Here is a 19,183-nt window from a genome sequence, read left to right as displayed (position 1 = left end):
GATAATCTTTACATCTCTGGAAGCTTATCCTGGTGAGTTAAAGTGTTTAAGTTTTAAATAAATAATAAAATAAATAAATAAATGTATGCAGCTTTGGCATCCATGATTATATTTACTATGATAACAATAGGTTATTCCTCTTCAGCCAAAGCTGTGTCACCTTCACAATGATTCCACTGAGCACACAGAATATCACACCCCCTGCACCTCTATAAATGCGCAGAGCACTTGAATGCAATTGAGATGTATTAAAATGAATTCTTAACAATAATGTTCTGTGCATTTGTGTCACACAAATACTTTTGTAATTGGTAGATTTTTTTATGTTTAAGAACATTTTAATTATGTATCAGCATTATATTTAGGTAACTTCTTTTTTTTTTAGAAATTCCAGTTAATGCAATGTGCCTACAGTGGTGAATGTCTAGAAATAAAACCCAGCGGAGTTAAATATAGTAAAGAAAATGCCTCATCCACATATTGATGTATTGCTGCAGTCTCACAGAGAGCACCAGTGAAATCCTCATACATGCTAAAATATGTTCCCTTTCAATTTGAAGACGACCAATAACCACTACTTTTGGGATATGCCTGCCACAGGTCAGGTATTTACTAAGCATTTTATGTGAGAGCTGCTGATAGGCCCCCCCCCGGGGAGTGACGTCCTCGGTCTCGCCTACCGAGGGAGTAAGTAGCCACTCCGGGGAGATCACATTCTCTTTTGCTTCTCACAATCAGGTAGGTAAGGTAGGTATAAGTAATCTCTCCAGTTGCGTGATTGATTCTTGTGAAAGAGCTCTCACTTTTTCTGCTAATTCTCCCACAATTTATTGCTGGAAGCTGGCTTGCCGCTTCCCTGGAATCGAAAACTGTGCTTCTGAGGACTGAGCTTTAAATGCTGCGCGCCGTTAAAAAAATCTTTATTTACTTTCAACAGCCTGCATTGCTTGGCATCTGCTGTCTGTTTGTTCCTCTGATTTTTACAACTGCATATATATATTTTTTTAATTATAATATACACAAAGAGAGAAAAGAGAGACGCTTCCTCCACCGGGGCCTAGCTCTGCCACACCCACTGTTGAGTCGACTCTGCTGGGCTGACTTGGCTTCCCCACTTGGTGTGTGCGGCCTAAAAAAAATGTTTTAAAAATGTTATATACACTATCCTTCAACGACGTGTGCTTCCACCTCTGGATCTGAATCAGCCCACTTTAGAGTAGATTTGCGTATATTGACCACCCACCTCGGGGCATAGGTCTAGCCTTGTTTCAACAGGGATCCACAGTACAATTGGTGTTGTGTCAGAAACTATTGGGTCTGATAGCCGCAGCTTCATCAGCTATCTGGGCTACTCTGCATACATTCACCAGGTTCAACCGACTCAATGTGGTAAATCCCTCTATACCATCACTAGGCACAAGGGTCCTTGAGGTTGCATGCTGACAAAGATTAGTTTGGTGGTAGAGAGACGTCTCTCATCATGCTCCATGTGACGGCTTTGATATACTTTACCAAAAGTATTGGTTGTTGGTCGTCTTTGAATTGAAAGGGAATGATTGGTTTACGGATGTAACCCCGGTTCCCTGAAAGAGAACAAAAAACCTTGTGAGGTCGCATCACTCGCATTTGCGAGTTCAATGCAAAAGAGAACGGGATCTACTTATTCCCTCGGTAGGCAGGAACAGGGACGTCAGTCCCCAGAGGGGCCTTTCGGCCTAAGTATTTGTTGTTGGTCATCTTCTCTTTCAGGGATTCGTTTTGCAAGCAGTACTCTAATCAGCCTCCAGCCAGCTGCACATAAATTCTACTCGTGTCTGTACATGCGGTCAAAGCTAGAAGAATAAATATACCGTAGCTATGTATACACCCAACTCAAATGATTAATGTGCACACGCAGCAAATGCACCTTTGCACACAAAACCAGGTCTAGTATTTGCAAGCAGACACATGCACAAAAATAAAGAGCAGCACATTAAACCACTCTTTTAATAAGGGTACAGGATAGGACAGAACACTATTTCTGATTGCTTTTGAAACAAATACTTTTTTGTGTGTTCTTTTAATTTTAGGAGTAACTGCTATTGCTCAGAAGAACCTCACTGTTAATTAAAGAGCCACCGTTGTGCAACATTTATATACAATATATATCATATCATATCATACTATGTATATAAGTATTCTGTTTATAGGTTTTATACATTTGTCTTAACTCAAAGATAAAGCTACATACATTTGCAATAAGTATTTGATCTAGTTTATTAATGAAATATCTGTCTAAATGTCTTTCTTTTCCCACCACATGTCTCTTTTCTGGCAATTCTTCATCTTGGCATATGTGGTATGAGCACATTGATTTAGGAATGTGTACTGGTTAATACAATACTACATAGTATCTGTTTAATAAACAATTATAATATTTAATCATAGCAGGTTTATGTACATGTTTTTAAAAATACTTTAGGCATACTGTATAAAAGTTACATTTAATTGTAATTTTTGTAATGAGAAGAGATGCATTACTGACTTGTCTGTAACTAGACATACAAATATTTGATATAAATGTTGCTTATATCTGGGGACTGAGAGCAAAGTGAATTTGACCCTAAGTATTTGCAATTTTTTTTTTTTTTTAATTTTTTTTTTTATAATAGCTTGTTTTTTCAATGTAAATAATAATAGTTATTCAGTATTATGCCTACACTTTTACATACTTGTGAATATACATTATTGAAACCCTTAAAATACTGGTGTAAATAAATAATATAGAGGGCAGCCTGAATTAAATTCTTGAAAAACGAGTTTCTGTTGGGATGAAACTGAATCACAATATTCCACTGGGTGGCAGGGTTAAGCTGACCCGTTGCAGTAGACAAAGCAGATCCCCTGAAGATGGGCATACCTGCTAATTTTAGATTATTAGACTCAGAGCTTAATTGAAACGTAAGATAAATCTCATTGAGTAAGAGAACCATACAAGCCACTTAACTATTTTAGTCCATTGAATGCTTTGGTATTTGTGATCATTGGTAATTGGAATTAAGCTGCGTTCATCACCTGTTTCCCTTGTCCCCTAAAACAGGCCGTAAACAGCAGTAACACCCCCCCACTGTAATAAACTTCCTGGCGTTAGTCACACTGCACCTACTATTTATTCTCTGGCACTTAACAATCAAGGTCGAATACTCACTTTTCAACTTCAAAGTATGAAGAGCAAATCATTTTCCAAACAATATTTCAGCAGCTGAAACCGTTTCATTCTATTTCAAGTCTTCTTTGAAAAAAGCACACAAAACAAAACAGGAATGGAAAATTTTTTCTTCTAGGTTTCCAGTGCAGAATTATGAACACAATTTATTTTCTATTAATGGTGTTCTTATGTGGCACCCGTTACTATTAAGTATTATTTACTTTTTACATAAATATTGTAGTAATAATAATAATAATAATAATAATAATAATAATAATATAATAATAATAATAATAATAATAATAATAATAAAACAGCCGACCTAGCTGATTTTCTATCTGTTTTTAAAGCTTCTTTAATTTGTGGGTGTTATAGTCAGGATTGTAGTCTACTCAATGTTCTTGCTGCATCTTTTGTGTTCAAAATCAGTTTTTACCTTTTGTTAAGGGTTTTCTTACATTTTACTAGATGCATTGTAATCTCACAAATGTTGTGTTTATTTAGCACAGTGGGGGCAAGGAAACTCTCCAAAGTAAATATATTCTGCAAAATAAAAAAGGTGGCAATTTGTAACAACAGCTGCATCATACAATATTGTTGCTATTGTTCTTTTAATAGAACTAGTGCTGCAGATCAATCAGCTGTCACTATTGACTGTTTCAATACCACCATATATACTGCCCATGGCATTTTTATAAACAACAGCATTTTATTGCCATCAACAACAATAAAACATGGTGGCATTTATATTGTGCTATTGTGCTGTTTCCTTAAGAGATACAGGAGTGCTGGACGTTGATTTACAGTTATTGACATCTAACCAACCTAAGACAAGGCTGTTATTGAAGGAATGGGAATCAATAAAAAAGCTTGTTTTGTTTTAAAATCTGGGTACATATTATAGGACAATGAACAGATACCAAATTAAAATATTATGCAGATTCAGAGGGTATAAAGTACTCCTTTAAATAGACCCAACTGTGACAAAATGATTTGTTATCATTTGAATTCCGTGGATACAATAGCAGGGCTGAAGCATGGTATCAATTTACCAAATAAAACAGCTGAGTGGAAAAAAGAGTGTCTAAATGTACAGCCTCATGAATACACTGGACATGTGTTTGTGATGACACTTCTCTTACAGATTATCTTCGCCTATGCTTGTGAGATGAAGTAGTCTGATAAAGGCTCTACAACTGCTTCCCCAGACTGGTTCTTCTGTACATTCGTTAATATTTGCATGGGAACTGTGAGGTTTTGTACCTGTCTAGCAGTTACCAAATGGCTCGAAGTGAAAAGATCGCAGAGAAGTGACCAAAAGGCACCATGGAGATGAACCATCATGGGGACAAAGAAATAGACGGCGAAGTCCAAGCCCATATATGTATTTCGCCAACCTGATACTTGGTTTTTGTGAACCACTAATTTTTCCAAACATGTTTGTCAATCATTTTCCGGGATAGAATGTACCCCAGTTAAACACCAGAAGATGCTGATGTGGGATCAGATTACACTTTCCTTCCTGTCTATAAGTCAATAAGTGGTACTGGGTTGGCTTGGCAGTGGCATATCTTATTTACAGGACTTTAGTTGCGCTTGACATTTATCAATAGCTCTAGGTCTTGAACTTTGTGGAAACTGCACCGAAACATTCAATATGAAAGGTTTATACTTAGCTTTGCCAAGGCATCATCACAAGTCTTTTGCTGGATTTCATGCTAAAGTAAACTGCTTCCACTGGGCCAAGAAATGGGAGGGGGAAAGTGGGCCATGACAACAACTGGATAACCTCGGACCGGGTCCAGACAAGTCATCCTTTTGCTAGCTAATTGTTTGGTACATTTGACACAAATATCACTAACCAGTATGGAGGAGCTTATGTTTTTAAGTGCAAGAGCAGCCTTAATTTGTGAGGATGTTAATCTGTTGAGCATTCAGTGCTCAGCAGTAGTATTGTGGCTGGAGGGGATGGGGGTGTTCAGTGGGCCGATCTGTAAACAGAGACAGCAACATGACTGGAATCCCAGCGTAAACTATGGCCTCTGGGTTTTCTGTTATAGTAGAACAGGAAGCCATTGGAAATGCATCCAAGACTTCAAGGATGTCTCTATTGTGCAGTCTTATTGAAGGTCAAGCAGCCTTTCATATGGTTGAAATGTATTTAGATTTCTAATCCACTGACAAAAGCATAGCGATTGAGGCATAATACCATTCATTATGTACTTCTGAAATCATTACAAAAACACATTTTGGCAAATCTTTAAACTATTCTTCATGTATTTCAAAAGTAAACCAGTTCCGTGAAAGAGGACTGTATTTTTATATCCCTGTACATGTCCCAATTATTTAGTAACTACAATGACTTGCCCACCCCTCCATATAATACTTACTGTCTCAGAAATAAACAAAAACAGTGTCTCCGACATTCATGATATACAGAGTAAACAGCATTTCAGATGAACAACTAATAATTGTGTAAGCCTGTTCAGTAGCACCTACAGTATTCTGGCATTGTAAAACAAGAAAGGGAATGGAAACACAGCTATATTCTTGCAGGGAAAACAAACAACAGTTTGACATTTCTTTACAAAAAAAATCCATTACATTAAAGAAAAGGTATATTTTCATTTCACACTGGGGTGTTTTTATCATATTTTTTATTTATATCGACTAGCAGACATACAGGTATAATTTCTTATACTATTATTCTATTATTTTAAATCTAAACTTTACATGTCACCTATCATGTTTAATACACTTGATCACACCCAACACGATTAATACATTGATCATATAAGTATATAATTATATATTATATATATTATATATATATATCCTAATATTCCATATATATATATATCTATATATATAATATATATATATTGATATTATTATATATATATATAGATATTTATATTAATATTATATATATATATATATATATATATATATATATATATATATAGATCCAAATATAATATCGTGGAAAAATCAATGTGTATTGAAAACTAGCAAGAAGAAGAGATGACTTTTAAAATTAATCTTTCATAAGACTTAACACAATAGCTATAGACTGCATTCGGCAAACAGGCATCGAACCTGAAAAATCTATTTTTGTTTCAGCAAGAGGACAATGTCAAATGTAATACTCCTCTCATTAAACTAAAGGTCATTGTAAATCAAAGGGTACAAAAACATGTAAGAAACTGCTGTCCCCATACATTAGCTTAAAAAACCAATGATGTTCAAGTCCTCTTAGCTAGAAATGGTAGATTGCAACCATTTTCTGAAAGTTTTCTCTGATTCAAATTAACCCTGGGTGAATTAATTAATTACAAAGCTGGCTCAGAATCAAAGGTAAATATGATTTCATTATAGTCCCTGTGTCTTTGTTAAGGAGCCAACTGTCAGGAATTAATAAGGCATTGAAGCTGATTTTAAGAAGCCCCAGGCTCCTGCTTATTTGAACCATGCTTCAAAAAACAAGAATACACAGGTAGAAGGTGGGACACAACACTGTTCCTCCTTTCTGCTTAAATTAACCTCTAGAGCAGGGCAGATGCTTGTAAAGCTCAGGGTTTTTGAGGTTTTGTCTTACCATCTTTTTTTAAAGCAAGTAGACTTTTTAGAATGTGAAATGGCACAGCTCCCACTCAAATACTAAACCCCAGACAAGACTTCTTTACAAAGCCCATATGTATCTTAACATTAGTTAAATAGAGGTTAAATAACAAAATAACAACATTATAAACTCTGCTTTCCAGTCTTCTATTTGAACAGTTAAATTAACCAATAAAAATTTGCCCTTTCTTATTTAATTGTTGGTTGGATTTTATATTTTTTTAATTAATACATTTTTTAAAATGTAGTTGTATCCAATTTTTTACCCCGGTTTTCTCCCCAATTTAGTGTGCCCAATTATTATCTGTATCCTCGGCTCACCGCTCGCACCCCCCCGCCGACTCAGGGAACGGAGGTTGGAGCACGCGTCCTCCAAAACGTGCTCCTGCCAATCCATCATTTTTCGTACTGCGGATCCACAGCGAGGCCACCAGACCTATAGTGCCGGAGGACAACACTGATCTGAAGGCTCCACTGCAGAACCACAGGCGCCCTACTGGCCACATGGGTCACTGATGCACGGTGAGCCGTGGATTCCCCTGCCGAACTATGCCTTCCCTATCCAGGCAGCGCTTGGCCAATTGTGTGCCACCCCCTAGGAGCTCACGGTCACGGTCGGCTATGACATAGCCTGGACTTGAACCTGCAATCCCCAGGCTATAGGGCACATCCACATGGAGCACCTTGGCTGGATGCACCACTCGGGAATCCAATATATTTTAATTATATTGGATTCATATTGTGACTTTTTTAAACATAAAGCTACCCACTTATAAACCCTCACTATCATAATCATGAGCACAATAGATGAGCTCCATTTGAACCCTATTTACACATTTCAGCTCATAATAACCCCATTCAGAAGTAGATCAGAATTCTCTATTAATTTTCAACATAAAGGATTCATTTTAATTGCACTGCAGCCATCCCCAGGACCAAATATATGTTTTTCAATATTGTGGTGGCTTATTACAGGTTAAAAAATGGACTGCATTCTATGACATCATCAGTATGCATTGTGTGCAGTTAAAATAAAATTCCTCCATCAACAGGATGCTCAGACTTTTTGGTCCCGCTTTGGTATTTATAGTGACCGAAACACTGGAATGGTTTTTAATCCAATTAAAAGAAGTGTTTAGATCCATTAGAGAAGCTACAATTTCTTGGTAAATATAAGTATAATCCTGAATAATATAATTAACTTTTTTTTTTTTTTTTTAAACAAGGAAACCAATGCAGAGTTTAATAAATATATCATATTGGACTATTTTGCAAAAAAAAAAAAAATCAATAGACTAAGGACAAAAAACCTACAGCCAATTATCTTACTACACTGATTTAGGTAAAGAGGTAAAGAGGACGACATTAAATTACTGTAAATCTCTATCTACGACATTGAGGGTTGTTTATGGCAGTTTTAAAGGTGGTTCTTAGACAGAATGTCTATAGCTGTTACAGGACTCGCAATTTATAGCTTTATTACCCTTTGTCTAAAAGAGCAGAGAGACATAACAGCAGAGATAGCAGAGTGAAAAAAGCTAGTGCCATCAATGCAAGCGACAGTATATTTGTGGCCGGTTTCTAGTTTAGAAGCAGTGCTCTATTTTTGTGCATCATTATGAAAGAAGCAAGATTCAATTTTCAAACTTATCTGTGAACTTAGCAGCTTTTAATTCTACATTCACAAACATGACTTCCCTAAATGAAAGCAGAGGTCATAAGGAGGACTGAAAACAGCTTCTAAGTTATGGAGTCATGAGTACCTGTCACAAGCTTATCTGTAATTATCGTTGCCAGTCATAGACAGATTTACTAACATAGGCTAGATCAGCCAAAGCATCTTTCTTTTAATAAGCACCAGCGACACGTAGTGGACATCAACTGTGAATAAAGTATCCTTTTGTATTGCAGGCAATACAGTGCAGCTGCAATAAAGACCCTGATTAGCCAATGTTACTTTCCCATGTCAGGATGTGAGTGGTGCGTAAGCAGTCAAATGTCCAAACAGAAGGTTTAAATGTACAATGGTCCGTTTTATTTACAAACAAACAGCCCCCTATAACAGCAATGGTACAGGGGTTTGAGAATGGAGGGTTTTTAATCCCAAACAAAAAGGTTAAATAAATAATAAATACACTGTTCAATTATCCACCAAGTGCACAGAAAGGTGCTCCGGGGTGGTGGTGGTGCTGTGCTGTGCAGAGGTACTGCTGTCTGTGGGTAGTTGTGCTGGCTCTGTGGCGGCAGCTCCCAGGTCCCACTCATCTACAAAAACAAAAACAACAACACCGAACTGGCACGTTAGTTTCAGCGTAAGGGGCCGTACTCACATAGCTGAGTCCCCTTGTACTGCCAAACTCCTCCCTGCGATCAGCACGGTGCCATGATCTATCCAATCACTGCGTACCCAAGATGGCCGACTTCCGGTTCTGTCCTACTATCGAGTCGGCCCATCCCTGTGAAAGCATAACACCAACCTTACTTGCGCCGTCCCTGGTCTGGAGGTAGAACTGCAGCTCAGATTCCTTCTCTCACCATCACAGGCTGGCAACTAGGAACTAAGCTTCTGAACTCAGGTCAAACCACTTTCAATAAATAAAAACTCTATTTAAAGGAACTGAAATAAAAGACACGCAGAATGATGACAAACATAATATAAAGGTAAGGGGACAATCCTTGAAAATGTAATTTGAATCTGCTTATGCTTTTATACATTGTACATGGATGGTTTAACTAAAATACACTGAGGTAAGTAGCTGAAGCAGCTGGATTGGTAGGTTAACATGATGATTACCAGTCTATTGCACTCACAGCAGCATTAAAATGTTTCTAAACAGCGCATGTAATGGTTCTTTGAGGCTACGACTGGAGAAAGAGGAAAGGCTGTGCATTTAGACTGCAGGCCTCCAGCTCTGTATAGCACTTCTTGAATATATATTAACTATAATCTTAAGGGTGTTTGAAATAAGTATTTAGTCAGGCAATGTGACAAGTTTAATAAATAGCATTTCCTCTAAGTTTTTAAGGCAAATGCATATTGTGGAGATCACTGCATGAGTTTCCTATCTAAATGTACAGATCATTTGTTGCAACAATGTGTTATTGCAACTTGGTAACTAGACACAGCAGCTTATTACAGCCGAGTGAGCAATGTGCCAATAAAAACGAAAGAAATAAATTAGTATAGTATGGCAGCACATGTGTCTTTACAATTAATAAATTCCACTCCATCAAACTGTGATTTAATTATTCATTGTGTATATGGCTGCCATGAATCATTCAAGCACTTTATTAGCTTAATGGGGAAAATAGAATTGAGGCATATCACAATGATTTAAATGAACACTTCCCAAATCTAGATAGTAGTAGTATGAGAAGAGTTATTGACCTATCACAGCTGAACATGGGGTTTGTTGCTAATGGCAATAGCAATTTCTAATTATGGTTTAATAATTGACAAATAAAGCTGAAACTGCTCTTATTTTTTCTGTACTAGTTAACAAGCAGTGAAATGTCTTCTTCATGCTGCTGCAAGTATGTGTAAATATTGGGGTTCCCTAACATCGTTCACCTGGTAAAAGCATGCTGTTTCTCCTCCTCACACTACAGTAGACACCTACAGGACTGACCTTTGTCCTCCAGAGGCCAGTAGCTTGTAGACATTTTCTATCGAGTTCCTGAGTGTAAGAGAGGAAATTGGTTTAGGGGGAAATTGCTGCAGTGAGGGAACTTCATTTGACATTCTAAATTGGGGAGAAAATCAGAGTATAACAATTGGGCATTCTAAATTAAAAAGAAACAAATAAATAAAAATGTATGTAAATAAATGAATTGTAAACAGATTCATAGAATTTTAAATACCATACATTATTCAGTAGAGTTAAGAGCTGGTCTAGTTGTGGAAATGTTTCATATCTCACATGTGGAAATTCTAAAGTTAAAACAATGAAAAACAACACGACAAGAGATGACAACATACACAAATGAATACGTTTTCTTTTTATTTTTGTGTTTATCTGCTTCTGTTTTGTTTGGTAGCCTTTTGAGTTGTTGGTGTCACCTGTCTTCAATCAAGCACTCTCCAAGGACACAGCAGTGAATGACCTACCTGCATGATCTACCTGCCTAACAGTCAGATCCAGAGTACTGTATTTTAAACTGAACCAATCACACATTCTAACTGAGCAATCTAATAATGTCTTTTCTTTTATGACCAACTCAAAACCTAAAAAAAAAAGAAGAGCAATAATCCATCCTGCATAACTCCCTGCTCATTGTTCTGATTGATACAGCTTGCTCAATATCTGAATTGGAAGGCTGGGTAATTGTGCATACTGATACACACCTTGAAAGATGTCACAGTTATCCATTATCTCTGACTGCAAGTAAACCGCTCAGTAGCCACCTCTTGGGATGTCTGGCTTTAAAGATGAGGGGGTCTTACCATATTGTTGCTTCTACCATTCCATGCATTAGGTACTATACTATTATATTATATATCACGTCATAATGTATGTCACACCTATGATCTACTTTCAGGGTATGGCTTTACTTATTCCACTAATTAGTTGAAACTGAATCCAGATACCAACAATAGTTACTTTTTGTCAAGCTCCTCCGTCAGGAGAGAGGATATTGTCCTGGGAGGTCCATGTCAGATACAGTACTGGAAAAGGTTAACTGGGATTTCCATTAAGTATTTACTTTTCAGTACCATCAGCACTGTACCAAAGTTTGACATCTACACAACGCTGTTTTTTTCAGCCTATGGTAGTTGGTTGTGTCACCTCTCCCCTGTCACATGAATTGCACTTCACACACACCAAAGGAATGATGGATGTGCTTGTTGTAGTTAGGTGGTTAAGCCACTTCACTAACAATGTAAGTGTATGCATCCCAGAGAGGCAAAGAACTGGAGCAAGCTGACTTTGAGGCACTTACTGCTGATACAACAGCAGTCCTTGACAGGCACAGGCTGTTAATAACCATGTGAAGGCTCCACAGTCTTCCAAGGGGGATGGTGATAAGCATCTCTTAATGAGGATTCATGGTAAACACACAAGACACAAAAAGGTAATCTTAAAAAAAGACAATTCTGTCGCAAATTGTTTGCAGTCAAGTCAAATGCATTGCTGGTACTTAGTACTATAGTTTATAACATTAAAATAGATCCCAATATGCAAAAAATACAGTGTCACGATACTAAAATGAACTGTTCTGTCATTTTTATTCTGCATTGTGCAAAAGCATAGGTAAGGTGCCCTTGTGATTATTTACTTGTGGTTTATATATATAGCACAAAATATATCTTTTGAGTTTACAATGTACTTTTCTTTCTGGGTACTTTTAAGGGAAATCTTTTGATTAAAGTTGGATTAAAGCAGAATGATGCATTTTCTTTAACTGGTATATTTAGACATAAATCAAAATGCCCAGTAATTTTATTACATGAAGCACCACTTCAGTGCAGGCACACAAGGTCAGACAGAAATCGTTTACACCTAATGGCTTGTCCGATCTGTGCTTGTTATTAGGACAAGCAAGGTTATATTAAAAGAAGGGCATTAGGTATAGGCACAATGTATTCACTATATTGTTATTGGATCAAGGCTTTACCCACTTAGGAAACTCACAAATGTTGACAGTTCCCTCATTTTAGAAATGAATCTGTTTCACAGGTATGGAACCCCTGCACTTTCTGCGATTTCTATTCAATCACTAGCACTCTTTTTGCACTGCGTAGCATGTGCTAATACTAGGCTGTGTAAGCCCTCAATTTAAAGTCAGTGGAACAACTTTATGAATAATATTCTCCAGATTTTCAGTCACCGGAAAGACCAGCTAAAAAGCCACATCTTGTTTCTAGATGGTACTTGCATGACATCAATGAACACGCAGTGGATGTGGCTTGTTAAAAGGTGTATAGGGGCAACACTGAGAAACTAAAATCTTCATTCACTATGTCGGCCTGCCTCGCCCATATTTACCTAAGAGTCTATATAAGAGTAAACCACTTAAAGATAATGTATTTATCATTTGTTTAGAAATAAAAAAAAATGACCTAATATCTAATTGAGGGTAGCTGTCAGTGAAATTAGCACGGTCTTCATCTTCATCAAGGGGAGATTGTTTTTTTAAATATTTTATAGAGAAACATTTTTAAACCCTCCACAGATGTTGTGACAGAAATAACAAGTGTGATTATGTGGTTGAGTGCTGTTGAGCAGACCTGTCATCTTGACACTTTTTAATGCTGTCATCAGCTCAGTTGTCATGGCTGCTGCATGCTTTTTCCTGCACAATCCTGTCAGTCAAGGTAAATGAGTTGTGGGTTAAAGAGGAAGACTTGGCAGACTTGTGCAAGTTCAGCTGTGTTTTAAATGAAGCAGGATTTGAAATAATTTTCTTCATATAATATCTGAATAGAATCCAACCAAGGTAATTTGTTTAAAAATAAATAAATAAATAAATAACAATAAATTTCCCATAGAACTGATCATGATTGAAACAATACAGGCACAAGGATGGAGTCTTCTGCTTTAGTGTAAAATCGTTGAATTGTATTATTAAATGTAAAATAGTTGTTTTAATAAGAACTGTATTTAACAGGAGTGTAAAAAAACAAAAAAACTTTTCAGACTACCGGTTTCAAAAGTGCTTAAATGATGTGATAATTCAGACAGCATTGCAGATCTTCTTCATTAAACTGCTTTCCTAACCTTTCAGTTTTACTTCTGTAAAATTAATGCCTCAAATGGAGCTCAAGACTTATACCTTTAAATATTCATAATTTTGTATTGTTGCATGATAACATAGTACTAGATTTCCACTATTTCCTAAAAGGTAAAACATGATTGATCAGCACCCTGATATGTATCAGTGTATTTTATTACGTAATTGTGCTATATATTCAATTGTGATCAGAAGACAAAATGATCAATACTTTGCCAGAGATTCTGACAGGCCTCTCATAACTGTCAAGTTGTTATCATGGAAGCTAGGGACGTACACTACAAATATTAAGTAGGTCATGGAGGTCACTGTCAAATGGGTAAACCAGCCATACACAATAATTGCGGGACTTGTTTTTCCTTCAGTCTCTGGGTTCAAGGAATACAGTTCTCATGTTAATAGAACCAATTATTATAATGGATATAGTTTAGTACTGTATTGTCCATTGAATTATCCAAGTGAATGATCACCATTGGTATAGCTGACCAAATCATTGTTTTAACAAACAAGACAACATATATGGACTGTTGTTATAGTCAAAATTGGAAGACTATTTCCACGTCAGATTTAAATAAAAAGTGTAAATCTAATAGGCAGAGCTTGTAAGTGTTTGGTTCCACTAGAGTAAAGTCAAAGTCCATGTGGCAAATAATCTATCTACAGTGTCTTCTTATCAGCAAACAGAAAACACAGTTGTTTGTATAGTATGTGCCAGGTATTATTCAACAAGAGGAGGCTGAAACTTTGTGTTAATTCAATTCATGTAGCTTACTTTCATAGCCATATAGCCCTAATCCAACATCTGTCATGATCTCAGCAATGTAGTGAGTTAGTGGTGGGTTGTTTGTATATGCAAGATTACCTGCAGCTGATATCTGCCAAGCCTGCTCAAGTTCCAGTTGTGTGTCAAGAGACTATCGCAAGAAGCTAGGATGCAGCCTCATTTAAAAATGTCAGTATCAAACTATTCACTTGTAGTAATCCTGTGTTTATTTTTTAATAAATGAAAACAGTATGTTTTTTTTTTGTTTGTTTTGTTTTTTGTTTTTAAAATCAGATTTTGGTTGTTTTGTAAACAATGGCTTAGCAATGCTATTGAGACACTTTCTGGCATCTGGAAGAAAAAAAAACAGAAAAAAGTAGCAATATTTATCAGAAATAGAAGTCTCTCGATAGATGGGTTAATGTATTATCTTTGGATTACTGTAATATGTGTCTGATAGGTTTTCTGCTATCTGAAATGCGAGCCTCAGGCATTCTCTCCACTGTTGGGCCTCTGCATCGACAAGTCCCTCAAGGAAGGTGCCTCCACTCACCCAGACTGTCTTAAGTTTGTCTTGAACCAGCAGCTGGAGGAAGTCTTGGTCTTGTGGGATTTACTTCAGCCTGGAGGGTGGATGTCAGATAGGTCAGCCAGCCATTCATCAGCTGGTATGAAGGAAAGAAAGTTGACTGCTGGTAAGAAATGGAATGGCCTGGATTCGTACAGAGGTCGATAACCTCCTTGACTGAGTATAGCTACTGTCTATGGGAAAACAAATCCATCATGTTATTTACTATCTTTTTAGTTTTTTAATATACCAGAAATCATACCTGTTGTATCTATTTTGAGGAGCTGCTGGGACTCTTTTAAATGAAAAAGGCACAATAACATTTCCAAGGTATAGAGCTATCCAGCCTCATCCTATTTGACATTGACTATTGTTTGTTTATATTTCTTGTAAAGCCTCCAGCTATATTTCTGCACACTGGATGCATAATGCTGGTTCTATATACATCGTCTGTACAGGAAAATATCAGAAATGAAAACTCAAAGTGATAAATATTTGCATTAACTGTAGTAACATATCATATCAGCCAAATGACTTGTGATTTCCTATACAGCTTATACAAATCCTAGACCATCCTTGAAAAAGACTTGTAGTCAAAATGGTTGTCAGAATTTTACTGTTAAGAAACATGACTGAAGAGGATAAGAGATTCGTTATTCAATATGCAAGTTTTATACTAGCCGATAAGCATCATGTATTTTGTTTGAAAGTGTCATTAAGAAAACGTGTTAAAACTATGGGTTGCACCAGTCTTGTAATAAGAGGCTCAATTGTACACTACAATAATAGGGATTGTTGGTATTTTAAAAATAGTTACTTCCTAGAAGGATTACCTTGTTTGGAACATTATGTGTAACATATTTATTTCCATGTCACAGAGACGGCCGAAGTGGGCGGCGTCAGAACCAGGAAAGGTAATGAAATACACAAACACAGGACGGATGAAATGAAATGATGAAGACGCCTGTTGGCGCCGGTTTAATACAAAATAAAAGGTTTAACAAACACGAAAAACACAGGACACGGCACTCTACGCCAAAATAAATAGACAAACAAAAACAGACTACTACTACTAATTTCCTCCGTCTCCAATCCCGTTCTCCGCTCACCGAACACCCAACCACCAGTATGTGAAAACGTGCATCTATATATACTATTGTGCTGGGATTCAATTACCAATTAATTATTCACTTGAATCCCAGCACGTGAATTAATAAAGTGCAATTCCCCGTGCTCACATATTACTACATTTTACTTGCACGTGAAGTGCTGTGCAATCCTCGTGCCTAAATACACATATACATTTTAAACACTCGTGTTACACAGACCCGTTTATATCCCGTGTACCAATGTCTATACACCAACATTTAAACACACCACACGCAACACATAACAGATAATATACACAGGGGCGGGCACTTTGTCACATATACCCCCCCCTGTGCAAAGCACACATGGCCTCAAAGGCCACCTCCCCCCTTAAAAGCCCAAAAGTCCCGCCCAAAGTCCTTGGCCAGGACCAGAGGCTTCCAGGGGCCCACAGGTCGTAATGCTGTCAGCAGGGTAGCATTCTCCTGCCAGGGTAGTCCTAGCAGCGGAAAGGCTGCTTGGGGTGTGGTCTCCTGACCTTCCCCCTCCTTCGGCGCCGGCAGCTCCCCTTGGTGGGGCTTCAACCACCGTTCTTCCTGCAGGGAAGAAACTGCAGAGGGAGCAGGTCTCCGGACCTCCCCCACGATCTCCGGCGGAGAAACTGCTGCTGGGGTTGGCGGTCTCCAGACCTCCTCCCCCTCCTCCGGCAGCGACTGCTGCTGGGGTTGGCGGTCTCCAGACCTCCTCCCCCTCCTCCGGCAGCGAAACTGCTGCTGGGGTTGGCGGTCTCCAGACCTCCTCCCCCTCCTCCGGCAGCGAAACTGCTGCTGGGGTTGGCGGTCTCCAGACCTCCTCCCCCTCCTCCGGCAGCGAAACTGCTGCTGGGGTTGGCGGTCTCCAGACCTCCTCCCCCTCCTCCGGCAGCGAAACTGCTGCTGGGGTTGGCGTTCTCCAGACCTCCTCCCCCTTCTCCGGCAGCGAAACTGCTGCTGGGGTTGGCGGTCTCCAGACCTCCTCCCCCTATCTCCGGCAGCGAAACTGCTGCTGGTGTTGGCGGTCTCCAGACCTCCTCCCCTTCCTCCGGCAGCGAAACTGCTGCTGGGGTTGGCGGTCTCCAGACCTCCTCCCCCTTCTTCGTGGCCGGCAGCTCCCCTTCGTGGGGTTCCGGCCACAGTACTTCCGGCTGTGATGCGGAGCGGCGGGCAACCCCAGGCGATGCAGAGCGGCGGGCAACCCCAGGCGATGCAGAGCGGCGGGCAACCCCAGGCGATGCAGAGCGGCGGGCAACCCCAGGCGATGCAGAGCGGCGGGCAACCCCAGGCGATGCAGAGCGGCGGGCAACCCCAGGCGATGCAGAGCGGCGGGCAACCCCAGGCGATGCAGAGCGGCGGGCAACCCCAGGCGATGCAGAGCGGCGGGCAACCCCAGGCGATGCAGAGGCATCCTTGGGCGAAGCGAGGCTGGCATCCTTGGGCGAAGCGAGGCTGGCATCCTTGGGCGAAGCGAGGCTGGCATCCTTGGGCGAAGCGAGGCTGGCATCCTTGGGCGAAGCGAGGCTGGCATCCTTGGGCGAAGCGAGGCTGGCATCCTTGGGCGAAGCGAGGCTGGCATCCTTGGGCGAAGCGAGGCTGGCATCCTTGGGCGAAGCGAGGCTGGCAGTCAGGACAAGCTGGGGTGCGGGTGTTGGCCCTCTTTTCGGCCACTGCAGCCGGGAGGTTCTTCCCCGTGCTTCCCTCAGCAGCCTATGCAAGGGCTGCTGAGGACCGCCAGCATCTAGTCCTGGCCCTTGTGGTGCAGGGAGAGGCAGCTCCTGCTCCTCTCCCCCTGATGGAGGTGGAGGCAGAGGAAGCTCCAGCTCCTCTCCTCGTGATGGTGGGGGAAGTGATACCAGCAGGCATTCACCCTCTGCTGGTGGGGGAAGTGATACCAGCAGGCATTCACCCTCTGCTGGTGGGGGAAGTGATACCAGCAGGCATTCACCCTCTGCTGGTGGACAGGGACCCAGCAGGCATTCACCCTCTGCTGGTGGACAGGGACCCAGCAGGCATTCACCCTCTGCTGGTGGGGGAAGTGATACCAGCAGGCATTCACCCTCTGCTGGTGGGGGAAGTGATACCAGCAGGCATTCACCCTCTGCTGGTGGACAGGGACCCAGCAGGCATTCACCCTCTGCTGGTGGACAGGGACCCAGCAGGCATTCACCCTCTGCTGGTGGCGGAGGCAGAGGCAGCTCCTGCTGCTCTGCTCCTGCCGGTGGAGGTGGCGGAGGCAGAGGCAGCTCCTGCTGCTCTGCCCCTGCCGGTGGAGGTGGCGGAGGCAGAGGCAGCTCCTGCTGCTCTGCCCCTGCCGGTGGAGGTGGCGGAGGCAGAGGCAGCTCCTGCTGCTCTGCCCCTGCCGGTGGAGGTGGCGGAGGCAGAGGCAGCTCCTGCTGCTCTCCCCCTGCCGGTGGAGGTGGCGGAGGCAGAGGCAGCTCCTGCTGCTCTCCCCCTGCCGGTGGAGGTGGCGGAGGCAGAGGCAGCTCCTGCTGCTCTGCCCCTGCCGGTGGAGGTGGCGGAGGCAGAGGCAGCTCCTGCTGCTCTGCTCCTGCCGGTGGAGGTGGCGGAGGCAGAGGCAGCTCCTGCTGCTCTGCTCCTGCCCGTGGAGGTAGGAGCGGCGTGTAGTCTCCTGGTGGTGGAGGTGGGAGCGGTGTGTAGTCTCCCCTTGATACAGGGGACTGGTGCGGCTCTCCCTCACTTGCAGGGGACTGGTGCGGCTCTTCCTCCCTTGCAGGAGACTGGTGCGGCTGTGGAGACAGCGGTGGGACCTCTGCCTTCCTCTTCCCTTTTCCCCTTCTCTGCCACCTCCTCACCTTCCTCTCCTGCGGCAGTTCCTCCTCTCCTTCCTGGTAGGGGCAGCGCACCACCGGGTGCCCAAACTCCCCACAGGCAAGGCACCAGCCCTGGTCCTCCAGACCACCGAGGAACTCCTCCAGGTCCTGGCAGCCATCTCTCCAGTCCCAGCCTTCCATGTTTTATTTTTTTTTTTGTTGTTGCTGTGGTTTTTTTTTTTTTTTTTTTGTTGACAAAACACCTCTCCTGGTCTGACGCTTGGAGGCGCTGTTATCCCACGCAGGACACCACGTGTCACAGAGACGGCCGAAGTGGGCGGCGTCAGAACCAGGAAAGTAATGCAATACACAAAACACAGGACGGATGAAATGAAATGATGAAGACGCCTGTTGGCG

General features: G+C 41.0%; 1 pseudogene; it reads left to right on the top strand.

Annotated features, from left to right (window-relative positions):
* The window catches only part of LOC121325880, a 66,195-nt pseudogene that overhangs the window by 28,774 nt on the left and 18,238 nt on the right, over nt 1-19,183 (top strand).

Source organism: Polyodon spathula, chromosome 13 (assembly GCF_017654505.1).
Source record: "Polyodon spathula isolate WHYD16114869_AA chromosome 13, ASM1765450v1, whole genome shotgun sequence".
NCBI classification, from domain to species: Eukaryota; Metazoa; Chordata; class Actinopteri; order Acipenseriformes; family Polyodontidae; genus Polyodon; species Polyodon spathula.
This window is presented reverse-complemented; position numbering and strand designations above follow the sequence as displayed.